Raw genomic sequence first — 6,798 nt, forward strand, 5'->3', positions numbered from 1 at the left:
CACGATAGCGCTTTCAAAGGAGGAATGAAGATGTACGATTTATGGATTTCAAGTCAGCAGAGCCATCTAGAAGGTTCAACTTTCATTCTACGGTTTCTCTTGTGCAAGAAATGCTTTCGAATACAATAATACACAAGAGAATATAGCTAGAGATAAACAATTCCAACATTAAAAATATTTTTGTAGATAATATATTTTATTCCAGTATGAAAGTAAAAATTTCAATACCGTAGTTCAATATTTCGCGAAGAGTTTAAATTTTGAGATTCAACAAAGTTGCAATATAAATTTTAAATAAAAAATTTTATATACCGTGTGAGAAATCGACGATAAAATTTATCAGTAAGATAAAATTGCGGTGTAATATTGCATCAAAGCAATTAAATTTGATAACTTATCGCATCGTATCAAGACTTCGTTAGAGTTCCTCTGCATATTTTTATATCGAGCCTCCTCATTAGTAAGATTTTCAAGGGTGCTGCTGGCAATTGTGGCATGAATCATCTTACTAGGCCTCAGTCGTCTAGAAAAAAAATCTCGTAGTAGTGATATATCCTTCACAATTCCTTATACTTCTACATTTTTTTCCAAGGGAAAAGAAAGATTCACGCCTGTTACAACAACATTTTTGTAGAATTTGTTTGGGATGCACCGCGATAGAATAGTCCATTGCTAAGCTTACGTACTTTTCTCCAAAAGCAATCAAATGTCTTATTTTATATATATATAGTATTGGTTGACTCGATAAAAGACAAACGGACTATTATGATCTGTAAATCTTACATAAATAATTAAGTCACACGTTCAATTTATAATCAAATAAATTATAAATATAATTCAATTACTTTGAATCAGATCACATACGTGTATCGTTCATGTTACGTGTTTCAACGACGCATTTCAGGAAAACGTAGAAGCGTAGTTAAGTTCAATTGAGATACCATGAATGGAGTTGAAGTACGAAATCGAAGGCGATATTCAACGTGACCCAAATGCGATTTAAAGCGTTCGCGGATACAAGTTTCTAGTATTTCGCGAAGGCCAAAATTGCTTTTCCAGATTACTGCCTTTACGCTCGATCTTGTTGCACACACGAGATTAAGACGTACGAAGTCCGTGTTGTGTGGGATTATTCAGTGACGGTTATTTTTCAAGTGACTGGTATTTGCATTGCCATTAATAGAAATCTATAAAGAACGACTTGTACACGGTGTCCCGTTAGCATATGATTCCGAGATCTTTATCAGAAAGTGGTTGTTGTTTATTCAACTGATTTTTTGTTTTCTAAATGTTGATAAAATCGTTCTGCAGCTAGATGATCGGAGGAAGCCGACATATTCGTAACAAGCATGGTGTTCCCGACAAAGACGACCATCTTATCTGAAACGAGAGAAATAAAGTAAAACAGGAAATGTCTTATGAATGTAATGTTGAACTTCATGATAAATTTTCGTTGTGACTATCGTTTTTGCTTATTGCAGAGTTCAACTCACCGTAAGTGCGATCTACTACGTCTGTTGGGATGCATCTGAAGTACCATTTTTATTTCTATCTGTGATGGAATTCAACCATAAGGAAGACTCCTTGACTTTTTATCGTATTTATGCAAATTGCTTCACGGTATTTTGGATAACGTTATTGGTACTAAATACTGATGCATTCCACAGTTTCTTAAACAGTATTTCTTTTATTTAGTATTTATACAAATACTTAAATAGTAATTCTCTTACTTAAATCTTCGTCATCCGTGTCATGTAAACGGGATATTTTTGTATTACTTTATGCAGCTTATCACTTCTTAAAAGAGACTATTTTCTTTAGAGAAACTCCGTATATTAATTTAATCGGTTGAATTATCGATGGATGATAAATAAAATGATAGTAATCATTATGCTGATTCATAAATTTGCTAGAAGTATTTAATTCGTTGCGTTATTAATAACTCATTATGTTATAAGATAAATTTTATATTTTTACCAAAAATTTTGGAGACTGTTGTGCTCAAGCATCGTTATTCAAATATTTCCCTTTTGTACATTAATTTGTATATCCAACTGACTAGATGGTTATTAGAACGTATCGAGAATTCTTAACTCAGACTGTCAATGCAAACGCCGCCTAAGGAGTTCACGAAGATTAATTATCCGTCGTTAAATTATGCAAGCTTAATCCCGTGTCTGGCTGCAATTCTGCGCGATCTCCACGGTCATTAAGAAACATACTGCGAAATCGTTAGGAAATACTTCCCAATATTAATGACTTCCTGCAGCAGCCTGTCGACGAGTTTCCAGAAATTGCTCTCTTAAAATATAATTGCTCCGCGGAACAAGAAGCGTCTTTGTAAAGTATGCGAGTCGCGTTTGCAACGTCGTAATATCACGTGCCCCAGCAGAGCCGTTGGTCTTCGAACGCTCATGGGCACAATATAAACCTTTCTTCGACTCCTGTGCGTCCCATTCCCTCTCTTCCCGCTCACAGCCGGCTTGATTAATCTCCGAACCTTTACTCGTCACTCCGCGATAGACATTTTTCTGGGTCACGTCATACTTTCTTCTCTGTTCGAGCTCTATGAGCAAGTTCGCAGCTACCGCCTTCGATACCGATTCACCGAGGCTCTGCCTCGTGTGAATCGTGTTACGTTACAATGGCAGAGATAGTTAGAAAGTCGTAAGCCAAGGAGCTGCTTAGAATCCGTACCTTAACTGTCAGGGAGAACTGTCCTCTTTTTCGCGCTCATTGTCTGTTCGCGCATGCCTGATCGTTCAGCTTTGTTTGATTATGTTACGGTTTTCAATGTGGCGGGAAATTCAACTTCGTTTAAGGATATTTGCGGACGATGTAGGTTGTTTTCTAGGTGCAATCGTGTAAAATTGTATTTACTTTAGTGTTTGATGTTGTGTGGAAATGTATCACATATATTTCTATGAAAATGACCGAATAGGATTTATACTTTGGATGGCAAATTCAATTTTCCTCTCAACTCAATTAATTATTTGCAACGTATCTCTTATTTTTAGAAAGCATCTTTTGGAGATTCAATGTTGCTTATTCTTATTTATCTTTTAGCGTTACAATATTGCTCACTCAATTCTATACAAGTCATCATGTAAATACATACAAGATTATAGTATATTTTTAATATTCTATTATTTTTCTGAGTTTCCATATTATTACAACCATTTTCGTTAATTACGTTGACTTTTTCCTAGTTTCTCCGTTTCGTTCCCCCTTTTTTCACACAGTATCGTTACACTTCCTGGGGAAAAAGTGTGACCGTTTCTCGGCGTAAGAAATCGTAAACGCGTGCAGCCTGCCGCGGGGTAACGCAGTAACGCCAGATGGAAAACGGCGGGTCACGGTACAGTAACGTGTACTGTTAAAGAGAAACACACCGAGCAAATCTGTCGAGCGTGCTCTTTGCTCCCTTCTTTTCTCTTTCTTTTTTCTGTTCCTTTTTTCTTCCTCATCTTCTTCTTTCTCATCTTCTTATTCTCCCTTTACTTTCTTTTTTCCTTCCCGGTTTTGCTTCTGTCCTCGCGTGCCAGGGATATTAATAGTGCTCGGTTACGAGACATCGGTGCGAATAAGCTTTGCATAAATTACGCGAAAAAGGGGAACACACCGGTTCGACGATCGAGAATTTCGCCGACTATCTCCGTCACGATCTACCCTCCTGGTTAACGTAAATCTCGTTGCATCGTCGAAGACAGATAATCTGCTGTCGGGACTGACCCTCGTGGAAAGCACGCGGCTCCTTTGACCGATCTGATTTTCCAATCGGCTGCCCCGTTCTTCTTGCAGAACCGATTTACGTCGTCGTGTCGTTTGAAACACTCAGCTACCTGAACACTGGGGCGTTCGTTGCCTTTTATCCTCCCAATCGGGGAGAATTATCGAGGAAGAACAGAATCGAATTGCTGTACCGATTCTAGCGAATTTCTCATGGAGATAATTGGAAGATAATATATGAAAGCTTATATGCTGCAATCTGTTCTTTTGTTGCTCTAGATGTGCTTTATTCTGTGCTTAAATTTTGACGACGTATCGAAATAGAATTGTTTCTAATTTTTCATCGTGGAGTTTTAATTCTGGAATTATAAAATTAGTCAAAATGATTTATTTCGAAGGTATCTATGATAATTCATTCATGGTCTTATTTTATATAGGAAAATATTTCTAGCTAGAAATGTAGGAGGTAATAAGAACTTTTAATTACTTGTGATTCCTGAAGGATTCGTTTGATAGGGATTTGTAATCCTAGTGTTACAGCTTCTCGAAGATTTCTGTCGTACGTGACATTACATTGTCGTAGAGAGTTGCTAATAAATGACGTTTCTTTTATCCTATGACTCGACATTTCCGAGCCAGATGGTAATCTGCGAAAGAAAGATTCGATGAATAATGTGAACGAGAGAGAAGTTTGTCATTCAGTTGCAATTTCTTATACAGTTGCATGATCAGAGCAATTCGTGACAAAACAAAATTCGTTCTTTGTTCGTTCAGGATGCTTCCTCTATCCATTTATAGTTTAAATTTCTCCTTTTTTAGAAACCAGTTTCTGTATCACAATGACATAAAATAAATACAGACTGCACAGAAAATATTTTTGATATGGTCACAGCGAAGAGAAATATTTAGTGGCAACATTCAACTAAACCACCCTGTATATTCAAAGCAACAAATTATGGCTATTAATTTAACGATACTTCAGTAATCAGAATTTATAATTGCTTATTCAAATATATTTCTGAACTACGCATATACTGCAGCATCAAATATAGCCATCACCACTTCTAATATTAGACTTTAGCGACGCTTCATCTATGTCCACAAAGCAATAAAAATAAAACTACCATCGCTCTTATTACTTTCAATAAATAGATAATTATCCTAATCTATCTGTAATAATTTGTAATAATCTGAATATAATCTATATAAATTTAATATCACTGAATAAACAGAAATCGTTTACAACATTCTTTCTCCTTTTTTTCAACCACGCTTCTAACAAATACACGCTTCAAACAAATACACGCTTCATAGAACGGACAGTGACAAATCTATCCTAACCTAGAGAGTTACTCGCGGTCGCAATATACCAGCAAGCGCAAGAGAAGTCGAGCTTCGCGCGCGACGATTTAGTAGATTCACTTTGGCGTTAATAAACTGCATTCTTGGCCGCGACGATACACTCTTCTTCGTTCTCGATTACTATAATTAACACGAGTATCACCGCGGTATCGCTTACCAGTGCCGATATAATAAGTTTTAATTAGCCTCAATTACAGATTCAATTAGTTCGCACGTTCGCGCGCTGTCGTGGCTTCATTCGGTTACAAATTGAAGGAAAGCCTGGCCACGGCGTTTTACGGCCGACCGTTTCACGCCCTGCGTTTGTCACTTTGTCCTGTTCGTCTGCCTGTGCCTGGTTGCCCAGAGTCGTGAGCATTATTCTTTTTTTCCGTCGTTCTTGTTAAGTTGATATCTTTAGACGCGTGGAACGGGGCGAGGCACCTTGCGGTTTTCTTTGGCGGGGCGGAGAGCGAGCGTCGAACCTCTGGGGACATGGCCTACGTGCACGACACTGTTGTGGATGACGAGAGCGGCACTATTTGCTTTCGATAGTTCCTTCACAAACTGATTCGTTTTTGCAGCACTAGGGATTTTTAGTTACCAAAAACTTGCATCGTCTTAGAAAGAATATAACTTTTACCGTAACCTAACGACAAAAATTCTGCACATGACCATCAACTAGAACAGATTATTTGAGTAGCGTTATATATAATAGAATGAGTTAATATTAGAATTATCAAATTGAGCAGGACGGCTGACTTCATATTTATTTTGCTAGCGGACGTTTACTATATGTTCTCTACAACATATAATTAGACAAATTTTATAAAGTGTGATGGTTTGAATGATTGCGTTGGAAGATGTAAATGTGATTGCAACAATAATAGAAAGAAATGCATTTCCTTTCCACTCAATCATGATCCAACTCATATTAGGTAAAATACTTCAGATAATTCTATTATAACTTACTGCTATTTATACACTAATGTATTTATTTTAATACTAAATATTCCGGATTACGTTTCTTAAATGAAGTTCGACAGAATTTTCATATCTGCCATTATTTTACTTGTAAAAGTAATGTCAACCAAGGTCACCACCTACCCAATCGGGAACAACGTCATCAGTGATCCCTTCCTTTCCAATCACTGTGCGTGGTTCGATTGTTATCTGATACATTTTAGACAAAGAGCTTACAGCCTTGTTTCCTTTGCTTTTGAAACGAATGTAAGATAGGACAAACCCGAAGAAAATGGAATAAAGTAACTAAAAAGTGCGATGGTAGAGATATAACCGTATGCGATCTTGAGGAAGCGATTAATTTTGCACATTAAATACTTTTAACATTATATATGACTTTTTTAAATTTATGGTGTAACAGATACAACATAAAATATCTCTATAGTATTTAATAAATATGTAGAAATTTTAAAAAATGTTAATCTCTGTATAAAGGACTAAACACATTAATGGAACATTATTTTTGTATGTATTCTGAAAAATAGCTTCAATATCCCTACGTTTAAAAATTGCATTGCAGTCCATACAAATTTAAAAGTATTAACGATAAATACACATAGTCGAGTATAAATATTAATCTGTTTGAAAATTTGACTCCTAACACGCATTCCCCAAGGATCTTACACAGCAATCTAAACATCGGATTAGCAGTTCATCACAAATCGACTTTCGCAAAGCGTGACCAATGAATTTACTGAGAGCGGT

General features: G+C 36.5%; 3 long non-coding RNA genes across 3 annotated transcripts in view; 1 reads left to right on the forward strand and 2 right to left on the reverse strand.

The window, feature by feature from the left end:
• LOC108553575 (uncharacterized) overlaps positions 1 to 6,798 on the forward strand; it is an 18,402-nt gene that overhangs the window by 4,010 nt on the left and 7,594 nt on the right. The window lies entirely within an intron of this gene.
• On the reverse strand, positions 324 to 1,681 carry LOC108553576 (uncharacterized). Its single transcript, XR_001890646.1, has 3 exons — positions 1,494 to 1,681; positions 942 to 1,380; positions 324 to 523 (listed from the first exon to the last, which is right to left on the reverse strand). It is a non-coding gene; the product is annotated as an uncharacterized LOC108553576 (long non-coding RNA).
• On the reverse strand, positions 3,200 to 5,693 carry LOC108553577 (uncharacterized). Its single transcript, XR_001890647.1, has 3 exons — positions 5,249 to 5,693; positions 4,217 to 4,376; positions 3,200 to 4,088 (listed from the first exon to the last, which is right to left on the reverse strand). It is a non-coding gene; the product is annotated as an uncharacterized LOC108553577 (long non-coding RNA).

Source organism: Eufriesea mexicana, unplaced genomic scaffold (assembly GCF_001483705.2).
Source record: "Eufriesea mexicana isolate 0111107269 unplaced genomic scaffold, ASM148370v2 scaffold11180, whole genome shotgun sequence".
NCBI classification, from domain to species: domain Eukaryota; kingdom Metazoa; phylum Arthropoda; class Insecta; order Hymenoptera; family Apidae; genus Eufriesea; species Eufriesea mexicana.